Source organism: Hordeum vulgare, chromosome 2H, assembly GCF_904849725.1.
Source record: "Hordeum vulgare subsp. vulgare chromosome 2H, MorexV3_pseudomolecules_assembly, whole genome shotgun sequence".
NCBI lineage: Eukaryota > Viridiplantae > Streptophyta > Magnoliopsida > Poales > Poaceae > Hordeum > Hordeum vulgare.
In genome coordinates, this window is record NC_058519.1 from 472,670,535 (window position 1) to 472,691,061 (window position 20,527).

The 20,527-nt window shown below is 43.8% G+C and overlaps 1 pseudogene; it reads left to right on the forward strand.

Moving 5' to 3' along the window:
• The first annotated feature begins 8,151 nt into the window (after positions 1 to 8,151).
• On the forward strand, positions 8,152 to 20,061 carry LOC123428297 (annotated as a pseudogene).
• Positions 20,062 to 20,527: the final 466 nt, after the last annotated feature.

Below are 20,527 nucleotides of genomic sequence, written 5' to 3' on the forward strand. Positions count from 1 at the left end.
CCTTCTTTAAAGGAAATTGGGATCTGATATTCCCTTCCTTCATATCGATGATAGCACCGTAGTCCTTAGGAAAGGTCTACCAAGAATAATAGGGCATGTAGGATTGCAATCAATGTCAAGCACAATGAAATCCACGGGTACATAGTTCCTATTTGCAATAATAAGAACATCATTGATCCTTCCCATGGGTTTCTTGACAGTAGAATCCGCAAGATGCAAATTAAGAGAACACTCCTCAATCTCATTAAAACCGAGAACATCACATAAAGACTTTGGAATCGCGGAAACACTAGCACCCAAATCACACAAAGCATTGCATTCATAGTTTTTGATTTTGATTTTGATAGTAGGTTCCCACTCTTCATGAAGCTTTCTAGGGATAGAAACTTCCAATTCAAGTTTATCTTCAAGAGATTTTATCATAGCTTCGACGATATGATCGGTAAAGGCCTTGTTCTGGCTATAAGCGTGTGGAGAGTTTAGCATGGATTGCATCAAGGAAATGCATTCAATCAAGGATCAACTATCATAATTGAATTCCTTGAAATCCAAAGTAGTAATTTCATTACTACTCAAAGTTTTAATATCTTCTACTCCACTTTCAATGCTTTTAGTATCAAGATAGACGGACTCCGAATCATCGGGACGTTTTTCAACCAAGGTGGATTCATATCCAGCCCCATCATCATTAGGTTTGACACAAGAAAACAAAGATTCAATGGGAGTCACACCAAGCACTTTAAGATCTTCGTGATTCTTATCACGAGAACACGCCTTTTTAAGCCATTCATGTCTAGCACGAATTTGGGCGGTTCTTTCTTTTCTCTCACTCATGGAAACACGCACAGCTTTCAAAGTTTCATCCATATTGATCTTGGGAGTGTTGGAATTATGCCCTAGAGGCAATAATAAATATAGTTATTATTATAATTCCTGTATCAAGATAATCGTTTATTATCCATGCTATAATTGTATTGAATGAAGATTTATATACATGTGTGGATACATAGACAAAACACTGTCCCTAGCAAGCCTCTAGTTGGCTAGCCAGTTGATCAAAGATAGTCAGTGTCTTCTGATTATGAATAAGGTGTTGTTGCTTGATAACTGGATCACGTCATTAGGAGAATCACGTGATGGACTAGACCCAAACTAATAGACGTAGCATGTTGATCGTGTCATTTTGTTGCTACTGTTTTCTGCGTGTCAAGTATTTGTTCCTATGACCATGAGATCATATAACTCACTGACACCGGAGGAATACTTTGTGTGTATCAAACGTCGCAACGTAACTGGGTGACTATAAAGATGCTCTACAGGTATCTCCAAAGGTGTTCGTTGAGTTAGTATGGATCGAGACTGGGATTTGTCACTCCGTGTGACGGAGAGGTATCTCGGGGCCCACTCGGTAATACAACATCACACACAAGCCTTGCAAGCAATGTGACTTAGTGTAAGTTGCGGGATCTTGTATTACGGAACGAGTAAAGAGACTTGCCGGTAAACGAGATTGAAATAGGTATACGGATACTGACGATCGAATCTCGGGCAAGTAACATACAGAAGGACAAAGGGAATGACATACGGGATTATATGAATCCTTGGCACTGAGGTTCAAACGATAAGATCTTCGTAGAATATGTAGGATCCAATATGGGCATCCAGGTCCCGCTATTGGATATTGACCGAGGAGTCTCTCGGGTCATGTCTACATAGTTCTCGAACCCGCAGGGTCTGCACACTTAAGGTTCGACGTTGTTTTATGCGTATTTGAGTTATATGGTTGGTTACCGAATGTTGTTCGGAGTCCCGGATGAGATCACAGACGTCACGAGGGTTTCCGGAATGGTCCGGAAATGAAGATTGATATATAGGATGACCTCATTTGATTACCGGAAGGTTTTCGGAGTTACCGGGAATGACGAATGGGTTCCGGGAGTTCATCGGGGGGGGGGGGGCAACCCACCCCGGGGAAGCCCATAGGCCTTGGGGGTGGCGCACCAGCCCTTAGTGGGCTGGTGGGACAGCCCAAGAAGGCCCTATGCGCCATAGGAAGAAAATCAAAGAGAAAAAAAGGAGGAGGTGGGAAAAGGGGGAAGGACTCCTCCTTCCAAACCTAGTTGGACTCGGTTTGGAAGGGGAGGGTTGCCCCCCTTGGCTCGGCCGAAGCCCTTGAGGGTCCTTGGACCCCAAGGCAAGGCTCCCCCTCTTCCCCCTATATATACGGAGGTTTTAGGGCTGATTCGAGACGACTTTTCCACGGCAGCCCGACCACATACCTCCACGGTTTTTCCTCTAGATCGCGTTTCTGCGGAGCTCGGGCGGAGCCCTGCTGAGATAAGATCACCACCAACCTCCGGAGCACCGTCACGCTGCCGGAGAACTCATCTACCTCTCCGTCTCTCTTGCTGGATCAAGAAGGCCGAGATCATCGTCGAGCTGTACATGTGCTGAACGCGGAGGTGCCGTCCGTTCGGCACTAGATCGTGGGACTAATCGCGGGACGGTTCGCGGGGCGGATCGAGGGATGTGAGGACGTTCCACTACATCAACCGCGTTCACTAACGCTTCTGCTGTACGGTCTACAAGGGTACGTAGATCACACATCCCCTCTCATAGATGGACATCACCATGATAGGTCTTCGTGAGCGTAGGAAATTTTTTGTTTCCCATGCGACGTTCCACAAGCGGGAGGAGCACATCTAACTTTTAAAGCATCAATATCACTAGACATTCTATCAACGCTCCTAGCCAAATCGTCAATTTTGAGTAGTTTTTCCTGTATGGACGCATTGAAAATTTTTTGTGAGTTAATAAACTCTTTGATATTACTCTCTAGATCAGAGGGTAATCTATTGTAATTTCCATGAGTATTGTTGTAGGAGTTGCCAAAGTTATTAGAGGAGTTACTAGGAAAAGGCCTAGGAACATAGTTTCCTCTAAAAGCATTGTTGTTGCCAAAATTATTCCTACCAACAAAATTAATGTCCAAGCTAGCGTTGCAACTCTCAATCAAGGAAGACAAGGGAATGTCATTAGGATCTAAAGGATCACTTCTACTAGCAACAAAATTCATGAGCTCATCCATCGTATCACTCAACGAGTTAATTTCTTCTATAGCGTGTACCTTCTTACTAGTTGGTCACCTTTCAGTGTGCCACTGAGAGTAGTTCGTCATGATATTATCTAGGAGTTTGGTGGCTTCTCCTAACGTGATTTCCATGAACGTTCCACCGGAGTCGGAGTCCAAGATGTTTCTAGAAGCGAAATTCAAGCCTGCGTAGAAGATTTGTATAATCATCCAAAGACTCAAGGCATGAGCGGGACAATTTCTAATCATCAATTTCATCCGCTCCCAAGATTGTGCAACATGTTCATGATAAAGTTGCTTAAAATTCATGATATCATTACGGAGAGAGATAATCTTAGCCGGCGGAAAATACTTGGATATGTAAGCACCTTTGCACTTATTCCAAGAATCAATACTATTTTTGGGCAAAGACCAAAACCAAGTTTTTGCTCGATCTCGCAACGAGAAAGGAAAAAGCTTCAATTTAATCACATCATTATCCACATCTTTCTTATTTTGCATATCGCAAAGCTCAATGAAGGTATTAAGATGGGATGCGACATCTTCACTAGGAAGGCCGGAGAATTGCTCTTTCATAACAAGATTCAGCAAAGCGGTATTGATTTCGTATGACTCCGCACTAGTGGCGGGAGCAATCGGAGTACTAATAAAATCATTATTATTAGTATTCGAAAAGTACCAAAGTCTCGTGTTTTCAGCCATGGTGACTTCAGCAAGCAAGCAAGCACACAAGCGACAGAAAGCAAGCGAGAAAAAAGGGCAAACGAAAAAGGCAAATTTTTTTGTAAATTTTTGTTTTTCAGAAGTGGGGGAGAGGAAAACGAGAGGAAAAAAAGGTAAATGCAAGAGATGAGTTTGCGACACTTACTTGGATGAGTTCTTGACTTGATCCTGCCCGGCAACGGCGCCAGAAATTCTTGTGCTACGGCGACAGAAATCTTCTGTCTTCTCTTGAGCTTGCGTTGGTTTTTCCCTTGAAGAGGAAAGGGCGATGCAGCACAGGAGCAGTAAGTATTTCCCTTAATTTGATAACCAAGGTATCAATACAGTAGGCGAATCTCGTCAAGTCCAGAGTACCTGCACAAACACAAAAGAGCTTGGACCCAACGCTATAAAGGGGTTGTCAATCCCTTCAAGATTGATTGCAAAGTGAGATCTGAAGGCGGAAAGTGCAACGAAGTAAAAGTGTAAGGCTGAAAATATGGTGTGAAGTAGACCCGGGGGCCATAGTGTTCACTAGAGGCTTCTCTCAAAATAGCAAATATTACGGTGGGTGAACAAATTACTGTCGAGCAATTGATAGAACTGCGCAAAGTCATGACGATATCTAAGGCAATGATCATACATATAGGCATCACGTCCGAGACAAATAAACGATACTTTCTGCATCTACTACTATTACTCCACACATCGACGGCTATCCAACATGCATCTAGTGTATTGAGGTCATGACGAATAGAGTAACGCCTTAAGCAAGATGACATGATGTAGAGGGATAAACTCAAACCAATGAAGAAAACCCCATCTTTTTACCCTTGATGGCAACAACATGATGTGTGCCTCGCTACCCCTTCTGTCACTGGGTGAGGTCACCGCACGGTATGAACCCAAAACCAAGCACTTCTCCCATTGCAAGAATCATAGATCAAGCTGGCCAAACAAAACCCACAACTCGAAGAGAATTACAAAGATATGAAGTCATGCATAAGAGAGATCAGAAGAAACTGAAATAAGATTCATAGATAATCTGATCATAAATCCACAAAATAAGATTACATCGGATAGATCTCCATGAAAATCATGGAGAACTTTTTATTGAAGATCCAAGAGAGAGAAGAAGCCATCTAGCTACTAGCTATGGACCCGTAGGTCTATGGTGAACTACTCACGCATCATCGGAGAGGTCATGGTGTTGATGAAGAAGCACTCCGTATCCGAATCCCCCCTCCGGCAGGGCACCAGAACGTGCCCCGGATGGGATCTTGCGGAGACAGAAGCTTGCGGCGGTGGAAAAGTACTTTCGATGATCTCCTGATTTTTTCTGGAATTTATGGGAATATATAGGCGAAAGACCTAGGGCAGAGGTGGCCCAGGGAGCCCACCAGACTGGGAGGCGCGGGCCCCTTGGCCGTGGCTAGGGGGCTTTGGGGTCCCTGGTGGCCCCCTGCATTGGTTCTCAAGCTTCCCGATCTTCTTCTGTTTCGGAAAAATCTTTTTGGAAGTTTCGTTCCATTTGGACTCCGTTTAAAATCCTCCTCTGAAAGGGGTCAAAAACACGAAAAAAAACAGGAACTGACACTTGGCACTGAGTTAATAAGTTAGTCCCAAAAAGATATAAAAGGCATACAAAACATCCAAAGTTTGACAGAATAAAAGCATGAAACCATCAAAAATTATAGATACGTTGGAGACGTATAAATCTTCATAGCGAGAGTCTCCTATGCTGTCACCTCCATATGCTAGTGGGAATTATCTTATCATAATAAACTTGGCTTGGATATTCTAATGACGGGCTTCCTCAAACGCCCTAGGTCTTCATGAGCAAGCAAGTTGGATGCACACCCCACCTAGCTTCAGTTGAGCTTTCATACACTTGTAGCTCTAGTGCATCATTTGCATGGAAATCCCTACTCCTCGCATTGACATCTGTCGATGTGCATCTCCATAGCTCGTTGGTACACCTAGTTGATGTGATATTATCTTCTCCACTTTTTACCCCTTTGATATCTATCACCATATTCTATTCCACCTATATGTTATGTTCAATGGTTCACGCTCATGTATTGTGTGAATGATAAAAAGTTGATGCATATTGAAAAAGTACGATCCAATTGCCTGACTTGAACACCGTGGTCCTTAACATTTGTATTTATGTGGTGAAGACGGAGTCATGCCTTGCTAATACAATAAAGATGAATAGGGGGTAAACATTCTTTTAGGATCGTATACTTTGAAAATCAATAATTGTGTTGCTTATACTTAATAAATATTATTATGTTGCTGTTTGTTAATTCATCATTTCTCAATGATCATACATACAAGAGATTACATTATGGATAGCATGTCACATAAAAAATTCTGTTTTTATCATTTACCTACTCGAGGACGAGTAGGAATTAAGCTTGGGGATGTTGATACGTCTTCAACGTAACTATAATTTGTTATTGTTCCATGCTGATATATTATCATTCTAGGATACCTTTTGGGCATTTATATACCAATTTATAATATTTTTGAGCACTAATCTATTGACCCATTGTCCAGTGCCAGTTCCTATTTTCTGCGTGTTTTTGCTTTGCATGTTTACCCTACCAAACGAAGTCCAAATGCCACGAAACTTTAATATGATTTTTTGGACTATATGAAGACCCGCAAGCATCGGAAGTGGACGAGAGGCCGCACGAGGGAGGCACAAGCCAACAGGGTGCGGCCCAGGGCGCGGTCGCGCCCTGATGGCTTGTGGACCCCCTGGATGCCTCCCGACGTCCCTCTCTAGCCTATAAATTCGCAAATATTCCGAAAACCCTAAGAACCCTCCCGAAACACTTTTCCGCCGCCGCAAGTCTCTGATCCGATGAGAGGCCATCTAAACCTCCGTTCTGGCAATGTGCCGGAGGGGGGATCAATCACGGAGGGCCTCTACATCAACCTTGTTGCCCTCACCATGATGTGTGAGTAGTTCACCACAGACCTACGGGTCCGTAGGCAGTACCTGGATGGCAATCTCTCTCTTATGATCTTCAATACCATGTTCATCGCATCTTCGCTTTGATCTATCCAATGTAATCACTATGTATAGTGTGATTGTTGGGATGCGATGAATTGTGGATTTATGTTCAGATTATTCATGAAAAGTATTTGAATCGTCTCTGATTATTATGACTAGTCATCAACCCGTGCACCCGCACGGGCTAGTGAAAATTAAATATTTATGATTTATGGCGTTATAAGAAGTACAATTCTAGGACAACTATAATATTATATTAAACATGTAATATGTTTGTTTAGTGATCGCATGGAAGGAACGATTACCATTTTTTCATCAAGTTATCATTAGATGATTTGCATGAATTATCCTCTGTCGGATGTCCCATGTCTCACAATTATTCAATATGATATATAGTTCACATTAATGTGAAGAAATATTTGCGAGCAACATAGTTGTAAATGTGAAGTTCGTTTTATGTGTTATTTACTTAGAACCTATATATCTATAAATGAACAAAAGATATATTTGTCTTTTTAATTGTAACAATCATGAGGTCCGATGAAACTAAACACTTCCTTTGGGTCTCGTAGTTTGCAAAGACAGTAACAATTCTCATCATAAGTTTTTTTTTGTTACTTCATGAAAAAATATTATCAGTGCAAAAATATTATCCATGTATCACAATCATGAGGTCCGATGAAACTAAACACTTCCTATGTTGGATATGTTTTAGCTCCATCCGTGCAAAGCTGTATAATTATATGAAGATAAGAAATGGCACTCATTTCCTTTCATTTATTGTTCGCCGAGAATGAACACATGCACATTGCCCTACTGGTAATCTATACTACTAATAAAAGATCAAATGAAAACTTCTCTAAGTACACACAACTATTACCCCATAAAAACAAACACCAATCACCACCACACAATTAGACAACAAATTACAATCTAACGGTCTTCCACCATCCATGCACCACCACCGTGTGCATTTACCAAATTAACTATGGCTGACCGTACTCCACCTCCTCCTACAGCGAAAAACTGTTGCACCTCCACGAGAAAAGGAGCCAATCAAGTACATAAATTTAGGAAGAATTAATGGGAGCCAGTCGCCCTGGCCTGCACCTTCGCCGTCGCCTCCGCGTCCAACTCCCCCTCCCCGTCCGCCTCCTCCTCCCCCTCCTCGCCCGCCTCCTCCTCCCCCTCCCCGTCCGCCGCCCGTCGTGTCCCCCATCTCTGTCGCCGCCGCCTCCCGCCGTGTCCCCCATCTCTGTCGCCGCCGCCGCCCACCGCGTCCCCATCTCGGTCGCCGGTGGCCTCCACCTCCACTACATGCAGGAGAGCCGCCATGCGGATGCACGAGGAGCAGTCGCCCCTTCCTCCGGGCACCCATGCGGAGTCGCCCACGGCGTCGCCCGGCGCAGCGCCCACTTCGGCCTTTATTCGCCGACCGGGTGTAATGCCTCATCTCGCCACACCTCACCCGGCGGACCTCCCACCGCGCTGGACAACCCCGCCTCCTCTGCAACTTTTGGGTTGTGAGTATCAACGAAAAAAATCTGCAACTCCAGTTATCTCTGCCTCCTTGTTTGGTAAGAGGTGGCTCAAATGCTAACCTCATTGGCATTATGTTATTTGTCTTGCAGTACAATCAAAGATTCAGAGGCTCAGGTTCGTGATGCATCTATGGGGAGGTTAGCATTCTGTTCAATATGAGACAGTATTGGTTTTCTCCTATTGTTTTTATTTTGGACCACCCATCATCTTATCACGATCTTGTGCATAACATGGTAGCTGAGCATGCTTGGAATGGCATGGTGATAGCAAGGAATTCAGGTGTCTCCTGCGGCTTTCGCTGTTGATAAGACATGGTTATAGATATATACTGCATACTACAATGCTAGCTGCTAAGTCACAAGACGTAGACCTGACCTCAATTTGTTTGTTGCTTCAGTCCCAGTAGATTCATTATTTTTCCTTTTGTTTCAGGTTTTATTAGGGATTTTTGCTGACAAAGTTGAGTGATCTAGGTAAATATAAGAGGTTGAATCGACCACTATAGTAGTTTCTGATAACTCCTTGTCTATTGAAAAAAATATATAGTTCAAAACACTTCAACTGATGGTGTATCCTTGACGAGTTGGTTTATCTACTTTGGCTTGGTTGCTTGCTTCAGTGACTACATGATATTCGTTGCTCGGTGGAGACCAACACTGCATTTGTGCGTAGCATGCATGGCGTTCTCATCCAATGGGCCCGCGGCCGGTGGGGAATGACTGAAATAAATTGTGCAGGTTCATGTGGTCGATACTGAAGAAGAAACACATGTTTTTTTGGGTGATGTTTCTCTACACTTGTTCGTAGCAATGCTAAACATAGGTGATGGTTTGTTTGTGTTTTTTCTCCTAAACTTGATTTGTAGAAATTGCTAAAAAAATGAGTTGTATTGTTGTAGTAGTAGGAGCCGGGGGCGGGTCCTTCCATCGAACCCTCCATGGAAAGGTACATGTTTCTTCCATGGATTTACCAATTGTGCTTCCAGCAAAATATTAGTCCCTTATCTTTGTGTGATTTAATAAATACAAAATATGTAAAGGTATGTTGATCCGGAAAAACTTGTGTTTATCGATTTTTTTGTGCTTCAGTGGATTGCCTTGTGCAAAGAGATGATTACTGCTTGCCACCCAGCCCCTACCTGCAGGCCAAACTTGTCTAATTGTTCCTCAATGCCAAAATCATATTTTTTGCTGCTCATGCTGGCACTGTCCTCCCATTCTCCAGGTAAAGTTTGAGGCCTAAGCTCCGATATTCTATACAAACAAGCTCCGATATTCTATACAAACGACAATTTTTAAAATAATGAGGTATGATGTGCATATTTCATGGATTGTAAAAAACATCTTGGTTATTTATTTTAGGTTCAAGCTGAGTGAACAGTGTTTGTGCTGAAAGTGACTGGTTTTCGCTTGTCAACTTGGCATATGTATGCATGAATCCAAATTTTCTCATTCTTTGATTCTGTGGGTCATTTTAGAACCTGTGATGTGTTTTTATTTCTAATACACAGTGTTGATGATGCTCTACGACTAGCAGAAAATCTTTTTTGTTGCACAAGGCATCTTATATCTGAAGCTAAAATAAAGAACCAATATGTTGTCGCCGCATGCATCCTCCTTAACATCCATACAATAACACGCATAACAACCTAACTCGCCATCTACTTCACCCGGTATATTTTCCCTCCTCACCTCTCTTTGTTTGTACTACACAGTGACATGCCAAACTGTAATTGTTCGAGAGTCTACGACCACTCCTGGTCCAACAGCCCACATCATATCTGAATTTGAATATTAAAATTGGTTAACTTATGCCCGTGCTATTTGGAATCTTGAACAACTTTATTTGTTGCGGACTATAGAAATATGCAACCTACTAATTCAGGCACATTTGCAGATCTTATGTTATTACAGTTAACATTCTTTTGATAAATAGGTTTTGATCGTCAAAACTGGACTAGAATGAGCGGATATGTTGACGATGTTCATCAAAGATTGTCGGATATCTCGACCGGTCTGCGGTACTTGGAAGAAAATTTCTTAGGTAACATTCACGACAAAAATGATTTTGTTGTTACATAGCACACTCCTCTCTGCGTGTTCCATGTCAAGTGGAGCAAACTCTCTTTTAGTGCTTTTGTGAGACTGTAATTTGGAACAAGATTCTTCAGTGGGTTCTACATTATAAGTTTAATATAAGAAATGCTGTCAAATTATCAATATGCACTTATTATTGTAACTCAATGTGAATCGAGTTCTTCATTATTTTTCGTGCTTGCTACTGAGTATTATTTGTTAAGACCACCGTAAGCAGAGATAATTAAAACAAAGCAATGTAAGGTGGAACTTAGTGCATTTGTACCTAAAAAACTACCATTGTTTCCAGAACACACAAGACCTATAACTTCTTAGTAGGAACATCGAGATTCCTAGCCGTAGTCAAAAGCTATGTTGTGAAGCCCCTTAAAATCTCAGAAAATGGGTTAACGATGTGGTTCAAGCGACCTTCTCTCTCCATATGAAGGTTATACCTATCCAAACAAGGTTAAATGAGAGGTGAAGACACCCAGATCCTGGGATTACCAAAAATTAACATTTATGTGGCATTCTCATGTGCTAATGCTCATGCGACCATGGGGCTAACTACAAGACGTACTGCATGCGAGTTCATTATAGCAACTTCTCAGAGGTATGCAAATATTCCAAACTCTCTGGTTACTGAAACACTTTCTCTCAAGGATGTGGTATGCACGACCTGTCAAGGAGGAAGAATGGCCTGATGTTACCATTCAATATAATTGTCAGATACTGGTGGAGATGTGGAACTAAACAAAACAGAACATATCAGATATTATGGGGCCCATGTGTGAAATTGAGGAGCTGAGCCAAGTCTTTTTTTTTCTTATGGTGTATTTTATTTTTAAAGGCTAATTTCTGAGTGCAAAGCCGCCCATGCAAGTTAGTGAACAGAGGCTGTGGCATAATGCCGCTCCGAATCAACTTGCATTTTGATGCAAACTGACAGTAGTCATGAGGAAGAGAGCTGAGCTCCTTTGATTGTGAAAAAAGCCCCTTTGATCTTTTGGTGTTAAGGTTTTACTTCAGAATATTGGTTCAATGCCACTGCTATTTTTATGTGAGATATCTGCCTTTCATTTTAGTACTCATTCGGGAGTGTTCTGAGTATTTGCAACATGTGATGGAATGTCAAGATTTTCACAACACATTATCAATGCCTATCTTGTTTGCAGCTTTACATATGCATTTGGTTAGCAACCTCATCTAAGAAGTATGTGTTTGATCACTTGATCTACTATCCCTTGTTTGTTTCCTCGACTTTTTGTTATGAATTGATTGCACCATAATATTCAAGACCAATTGCATGATTGCATCTCCATGTAGCATCCCATAATATAAGATGTTTTTGCAAGAGATTTTTACTATTGCATGTATACGTGAATCTCATTGGATCAACGTTTGAGACGTGCGTTGCACGTGCAAGATTACTAGTATAAGTGATTCCCTTATCACAAAAACACATTTGCTTATATTACCTTTGCTACCTGACCAGTTTATTCCATTAAGAATGAATAGTTACCCTAACTTTATTTCTCTCAATACAAAGCCGAATGACGCTAAATTGAATGTCAGATTTTGCTCTTTGTTATATTGCCCTTTATTTCCATTCTGATGGATACATACCTTGAATTTATTATATATGACTGCGGCCAATCATGATTTTATTTATAAACAATAATATATTGAAGTTTGTATTCTTAAATATTTTGGATGTAAGAGGTATATTTAATAACTTAACACTTGACTACAGGCCCGGTCCTAGGGGTGTGTCACCTGTGTGGGCGCACAGCCCCGTGGTTTTTGGGACCTCAATTTTCTTTTTTTGCAGTTCCATTAGGCTTGTAACGATAGATGGCCTTCGAGGCGCTCCCGCTGCTGAGCGCTGTTCCAGGCCTCCTGGCGCGCTGGCGTACGTGTACAACAGTCCAGCAACCGAAAGGAGACCCAGCGATCGAAGCGCCTCTTCTCCCAACGATCGAGACGAGACCCTTCAGCCCTTTCCTTCGTGACTTTGTGCGGCAGCTAGGGCTAGGTCCTCCAGCAGTTCAGCGATCAGATCCATAAAAAAGAGGAGGGCAGGAACAAACGGCAGCCGGCAGGAACCACGAAAGAGGGAAGGTTCACACCATCTTCAATTTCTGAAGCCTCGTTGCATCCACAGCCAGTGATCAAGTGAGCCCTTGTCCCTTGAGGTTGGTGAGTTTGAATTTTGATCCCTTACAGTTTTGCTGAAAGTTTGTAGCTAATTTTATTACTTTCATCAACTAGGTGTCTAGCATTGCAAGATCCAAGTCATATCTTCACTTAGAAAACATGAATCTGGTTATCAAAAGCGTTTGAAGAAACAAAAAGCCGAGGAATTAACTCAATCTCAGTTTGGAAATATAAACAAGTTTGCATTGCTATGTAAGATATTATGATCTCTACATTATATTATAGTTAATTTATATAGTTTTTCTAGTGAGGTAGGGATCATTTTACAGTTTCGCACCGGGCCTAGAATTTCGCCGGCCCGGCCCTGCTTGACTATACAAATAGTGGATACATGGCGTACGTATGTACTCACGCAAATATGATAACTTTGTCTAGGATCATGTGTAAGGATAACTCATTGTTTTACCTTCTTCATTTGTATACAAATTCTGGTTAATTTAAAGATGTTGTTGTCGGTTCTGACCAATCAGTTGTTTCATGTACGTACACATATGTATAAAGCATTGTGCAAAAATAATAGTGAAATTGAAGCTTTAGCCGAGATTACATTGCCATTATATTTGTTGCATCCAGAAAATAATAATCAAATATAACTATGCACTACTCCAGTATACACTACATGATGCCATCGCATTACCTTTATTCCTGAATAGCTCTGACTGCATACTGAAACATGTGCGCCCGACCATGAGTAGCTCTCATCAAGGCAGTCCACATACAATGTCGTTGATCTACCACTGATATAAATATATTTTGTAGAAGATAATCAGACCATGCAATCATGAAGAGTAACATCAAAATTCAGCACTCATGTCCACTGAAAGAGAGAGAAACGTGATGTCTTTCCCCAAAATACAACATAGTAGTATTATCTATGAAGAGAATAATAAGGGCATAACTGAAAATAAATAATGATTTGCTAACTACCATGATGAGTTGTTTGGAGCGCACCACCATCTCTTGAACATTACAATTTTGTTAATTCTGTACATACAGAAGGCAAGAGCTTGAAAGACACTAACAGTACATTTGTCTCCAAACGTAATTGCTAATAAGTGATATTTTTTAAAGAAAGTAAGAGATTGATATGACTTTCAATCAAAGTAATTCAAAGGATCCACACTCATGGGAACTATTTCAAAAGCATGTGCCTAGACCAGGAAAACATCTGAAAAAGCGCCAACATGATCCGGCCTATCTCGTTTATTTATCCTGGACTGTATATAGTAGCCCGACAGGACCAACAAGAGCATCAAGGAGCTAGACTTCGCAGCAGGGAGGGGGTTGGCGCTCTCAAGTTTGTGCTATCACTGAACCGAACCAAATATTATCATCGTCGTATAGAGGCCCATGCAGGGTTCCACTTTAGGCGTTGCACACCACCCCTGCTGGTTCTCATCCCCTTCCCTTAACGTATAATCTGGTGAAGAGAGGTATTGCAAGATTAAAAGGTAAAGTGCTGATTTTCTTGATCGGATGATGCCTGCTTATTGGGGATTAATTATATGATTAACTCCACAAACCGGATAATAGAGGACGGATTTATGAAGCTGGATTATTTACCGATGGGACAGGGCGGAATTGTTGGGAGATGAACTCAAATTGGTTTTAGAGTGTGAGTTGGGTTTCGCCACCAGTCCAACGTAATTCCTCCACTTGGCCTTCAAATTATTGTGGATGCACCTCCTCATCCGATCCATCAACCACCCTGAATTGCATATGTTGGAGTAGGAGAAGATCTAGAGGTTGGAGGGGAGGCATACCTGAATTGATTCATGTTCTTTTAGGTCGATTGCAGTATGCATTGAGCGGGAAGTCGAGGATGGCATCAAAATATGATCCGGAGAGATAGAGGAGGAAGAGCAGTGCTAGGGATTGCTCGATGATGTGCCAGTTTGGCCGAAGATCCCTGGAGAGAGACGGGGAGAAGGAGAGTTGGACATACGTGTGGGATAAATCGTGAGGACTCTGTACTTTCTTTTTTACGATGAGGACTCTATACTTCATGCGATGGCTGCACATCAAGAACACGCAGATTGAGTTTTCCTCTAAACCCTAAACCCTCTCTGGCGACTAGGGTTAGGTGGACCTGACGGCGCCCGTCGATCTCATCGGCGGGGCGATCGGCCTGAATAGCAACCGGAGATGGCTTCATCGTCCGCGAACAAGGATCGACAAAGGAGCGGTGCTCTCTCCCCGCGCTCGGCCCGAGCGACGATGGAGGAGGCACTGGAAAAGCTGGATATCTCGGAGGAGGAGGCAACGCCGCTAGTCATTGACGACTCCGAGGAGGGATCACAGCCGAAGTGGTTATTGGCGGTGTCGCAATCTTCTTCATATTCAAACAATCCAGAGTGCCCTCCGCCCGGCTTGGGGAAACCCTAGGGGACTGCTCTCCCGATCCCTGGGAGAAAACACTTTTGCAGCAGAATTTGAGTCTAAGAGGGATCGCGATCGAGTGTGGGATGGCTCTCCGTGGCACATTAACAAGCATGCGGTGATCTTGCAGAATCTCAAAGAGCATATGCAGCCATCGGAGTTGGTGTTTGAGACCTTGCCAGTATGGATGCGGGTCGTCAATCTACCCTATAATCTTCGCAACAACAAATGGGGGTTGGCGATCGTGCGACAAATCGATAAGACGGCTACGGTTGTGCAGATCGATCCAGTAGGGGGCTTCCTCCGTGCTCGTGCGTCTATTGATGTACGGAAACCGCTACGAAGATGGATTTTGATCGGATCAGCCAAGAGGAAAAGTACGGACAAGTATGAAATCGAGTATGAACATATCCCACACTTTTTCTTTTCGTGTGGTAGATTGGGTCATGCCGATCCTTTCTTCCCTTCTCCTGGGACCAGGGACGAGAATGGCGATCTGCCGTTCAAACCAAGTCTGCGGGTAGCGGAGGATCGTAGGAGGACGAGCTCTGGTGAACATCAATCGAAACCTAGCAATCAGAATAGTACCAGAGAGTCAAGGGCGTCGAGTACCAAGCAGAAGGAAGGGGTGGAGGTTTCTTCCCCGGTGAAAGTACCAGCTCAACAGAAGCGTAAGGGAGTTCCCCAAGCTACACACATTTATAAGCCGATGGTAAAACCTTTGCTTGCTCTTACTGAGCATGGAGATGATATGGTTTGTGGGACAGACGAGGTACCCCAAGTGATGCCTGCAGATGTGGAGGAAGAAGGGGGAGCTATGGAGAACTTGGAAAGAGACACTAAGAAGAAGAGGCCTACGCCTCCTTCTTCGGAATCTTCGGCAGCGGTGCTCGTCAGCCCTGCCCGGCCCAATGAGTTGCTTAAGCTGGAACTGTCGAGGGCTTGGGAACCCTGGGGCAGTTTGTGAGCTTCGCAATGTTGTGAAGCAGGAAGCGCCCGGTCTCCTGTTCGTGATCGAGACGAAAATCGCAGCGTCAAGAGTGGAGCGCTTGCAGAACCAGCTGGGTTTTGCAGGATGTTTTGCTGTTAACAGTTCGGGTCTTAGTGGAGGGCTTGGTCTGTTCTGGAAGGCAGACTTCGACGTCGATCTAGTGACATATAGTGCCGGCCACATTGATGTGAGGGTGCGGCAAAAGAGCGATGTCAGCAGAGGCTGGCGTCTCACTGGTATCTATGGTGCTCCCCATGCGGAGGATAGGCATGTCAGTTAGAATTTGTTGAGAACTCTGCATGCAGTCCAGCATGAGAGCTGGTTATGCATCGGCAACTTTAACGAAACGATGTATGCTTCAGAGCATTTTTCGCGAGCGCAGCGCCCTGATAGACAGATGCGGGCTTTTCGTGAGGTTTTGGATGAATGTGGGCTCCAAGATTTGGGGTGGTCCGGGATGGCATATACATGGGATAACGCTCAAGAAGGTGAAGCAAATGTAAAGGCGAGGTTGGATCGTGGTTTTGGTAATATAGCTATGTTAAACCTTTTTACTTCTATCACAGTCAAGCATATCGGGGCCGTGGAATCAGATCATTGTTTTGTGATGGCTAAGATAAGAGAAACTGCTGATCAGGGAGCGGGGAGAGCTCGAATATTCCGTTATGAGGATGTCTGGCAAACTCACTCGGACTATGATCAGCTAGTTCTTGATAAATGGAGATGCGGGCAGGGAGGGCAGAGGCTGCAAAATGTTTCTCATTCTTTGTCAGCTCTCCAACAGGATCTTTCGTCATGGGGAGCTAAGGAGTTTAGCTGTCTTTCGAGGAAGATAAGGAAACTACGGGATCGGTTGAACCGTCTCCATTTACGTTCTATGAGGAGGGGCCCGTCAGCGGAGGAGAAGGATCTTTGTGCCCAGCTTAGAACAGTGCTGAAATGGGAGGAGATCTGGATGCGTCACAGGTCCCGGGTGCTGTGGTTGCGCGATGGTGATAGGAACACGGGTTACTTCCAAGCCCAAGCATCACAGAGGCGCAGAATTAACAGAATAGAGAGTTTGATGAGAGCGGATGGAACTAGATGCTCACAACCAGATGAGATTCAAGAGGAGATCTCCTCGTTTTATCGGCAACTATATACAACGCGAGGTAACTACCCGATGGATGATTTGCTCGAGTCGGTCCCGGTCAAAGTTACAGGGGACATGAATGAGGCGCTTGCAAAGCCCTATACAGAAGAGGAGATTTGGTTTGCTCTTTTTCAAATGGCGCCATCCAAAGCCCCTGGTGTTGATGGTTTTACAGCGGGGGTTTTCCAAAGGCATTGGCAACTCCTTAAGATCGATATTGTGCCAGCTCTGTTGGATTTTTTGAATGGGGGAGATCTCCCTGAAGGGTTGAATAATACTTCTATCACGTTGATCCCAAAAGTACCTTTTCCCCAGCGGATTACTCAGTTTCGTCCTATTTCTCTGTGCCTAGTTCTTTATAAAATTGCGGCTAAGGCTATTGCTAACCGGTTGCGGGTGTGCTTGGATGAAGTTATCGGGGAGGAGCAAAGTGCTTTTGTTCCTGGCCGGCTTATTACGGATAACGTGCTGATTGCATACGAGAGTGTGCATTCGATGCGGCGACGAAAGAGAGGGAAGAATGCGGTTTGTGCTGTCAAGTTGGACATGATGAAGGCATACGATCGCGTGGAGTGGCACTATCTTGAGGCGATCATGCTACGTCTGGGGTTCAATATGGAATTCATCGAGTTGATTCTGAAGTGTGTCTCGTCAGTTCGTTTCTCAGTAAGGGTTAATGGCGAACTTCTCCCCTTCTTCACCCCTACATGTGGGCTACGACAGGGTGACCCCGTGTCGCCATATCTTTTTCTCCTTTCTGCAGAAGGTTTTACCTCCCTAGTGAAATTTCATGGAGGGGCACAAGTGGATCGTGGGATCCGGGTCAGCTATCAATCTCCCTGGATTAATCACCTCTTGTTTGCGGATGATAGTCTCATTTTTATGCAGGCCTCGGTATCTAGTGGCTGCCGGTTGAATGAGATCTTGGGGATCTATGAAAAGTGCTTTGGGCAGACCGTGAACAAGGATAAGAGTTCCATCTATTTCAGCCCTAATACTCTTGATACGATTCGCCAACAGGTTAAACTTTGTCTCAATATTGGGGTGGAAGGCTTTAGTGAAAGGTATCTTGGCCTTCCAACGGCGGTTGGTCGAATAACGAGCGGAACGTTTGATCATATCTGCGAGCGAATTCGAACGAAGTTGCAAGGCGGTGTTGAGCGGATGCTTTCTTGTGCAGGCCGTGAGGTGAGACTAAAAACGGTTGCCCAAGCTATACCAACGTATAGCATGTCTTGCTTTAAGCTGACTAAGAAGGTTTGCAAAAGCCTTGTTTCGCTTATGGCGTAGTACTGGTGGAGTTCATCGGTAGATCGGCGGTCATTGCACTGGCTGTCATGGGATGCAATTTCTGAACCAAAGTGAAAAGGGGGTATGGGCTTCCACGATCTTGAGAAGTTTAACTTGGCGCTTTTGGGGAAGCATGGTTGGCGGCTGATGACAAACCCTAATTCCCTGTGTGCTCGCGTTCTGAAGGGAAGATACTTCCCGAGGTGTAATTTTATGCAAGCTACAGTGCCAAAAAGTTCCTCTGCTACTTGGCGAGCTATCACCGAAGGAAGACAAGTGCTGCAACTAGGATTGATCAAAAGAGTTGGGGCGGGGTCTACAATATCTATTTGGGATGATTGTTGGATCCCTTCCTTGCCAGCGATGAGACCTGCTCGATCGGAAAACCCTCAGTTCCAGCAGGTTTCAGAGTTGATTGATAACTACACAGGCTCATGGAATATTGACCTGGCTCGGCAGGCTTTTCCTACTGCCGAAGCGGATGCAATTTTGAATATTCCCCTCAGCTCGGAGGGAGGGGAGGATGTGTTGGCCTGGGCTCCCAAAAAATCTGGTATATGCTCTGTTAAAACAGCGTACCGATCTCTGATGACCCAATTCGAGCTTCGAGCTCTAGAAGAGGGGACGGTAACCGAAACTCCATTGTCAGAACAGCAGATCTGGGCCAGATTATGGAAGCTCAAGGTTCTTCTGAAGGTGAGGGTGTTTTGGTGGCGGGTTTTGCGAGGTATTCTACCTGTTGAATCTGTCCTCAAGCATCGACATATATCTAATGATAGTGCATGTAAGCTTTTTCTTAACCCATATGAGACTCTGAGGCATGCTCTAATGGATTGTTCTCATGCAATGAAGTTTTGGGACATAGCACCAGAATGGTTAGATGTCCATCGACCTGATGTGAATCCTCAAACGTGGAAGACTGATATCCTATGTGATCAGCGGCATTCAGAGTCGGATAGGGCGAAGCTGGTGTCGATCATGTGGTCTATATGGACCTCGCACAACAACATTACTCATGACCGAGGCCCTGTTAGCCCAAGCCAGTCGATGATCTTGACCAGAGATGCTCTAGCGATGTTGGACATCCCTCGCAACCAGGCGGGCATCTTACCTGGGCATGGATGGAGGCCACCAGATCAAGATACTATAAAGATTAACACTGATGGCAGTGTGGCGCCTCAGCATAGCAGAAGTGGCGGTGGAGGGGTTGCTCGCTCTAAGCAGGGCTTTATCGCTGCGTGGTGCAAACCTTTCGGCGGGGTGACTGATCCGCTCGTTGCTGAAACCTTGGCATTGCGGGAAGGTGCTCATTTTGCCCGGCTGAGAGGAATTTTGAAAGTGATATTGGAGACATATAGCTTGGAACTAGTCCAGCTATGGCATTTGCGTCACAATTCTCGATCAGTTGTGGCGCCTATCTTGGATGTAATAGGGGAGAACGTAGATTTCTTTTCTTCTTTTTGTGTTCAGCATTGTAATCGTGCAGCTAACATGCCTGCCCACTTGTGTGCAAAGCAAGCTAGCATTCGAGAGGTGTCGGAGTGTTGGATGCCATCGCAACCTAGCTTCCTTGTAACTTGCCTTCAGGCAGATTTTGTCGCGGCTTTTGCTGAATAAATTCCCATATTTCCAGCTCAAAAAAAAGAACACGTAGATTGAATCATATGGAATATTTCTATACCCCTGATTGGATATTTATGTATGAACGTTTCTTTGTTTTTAACTAACGCTGGACGTGGCAGATGGATTTCTAATGGGACGGGAACATCCATGTTAAGCATATTTTTTTTATATCCTGGCCTTTTAAACTAACGTTGGACGTGGCAGATGGATTTCTAATGGGATGGGACCATCCATGTTACGCATCTTTTTCTTTTATATCCTGGCCGTAAATTACGTAATCTAATGGTGTAATTAGTTCTAATGATGTGGATTATGAGTTTGCTTGAAAGGTTCCTCCAATTAGTAAATAAGAGATTCTTAATTGCATGATCATCATAGTTTCGTAATGCTCTTCAATCTATTGAGATAGTTTGGCCAACTAGATTAATATTTCTTCAGTGAGAGTGGTGCGTTGTAGTAG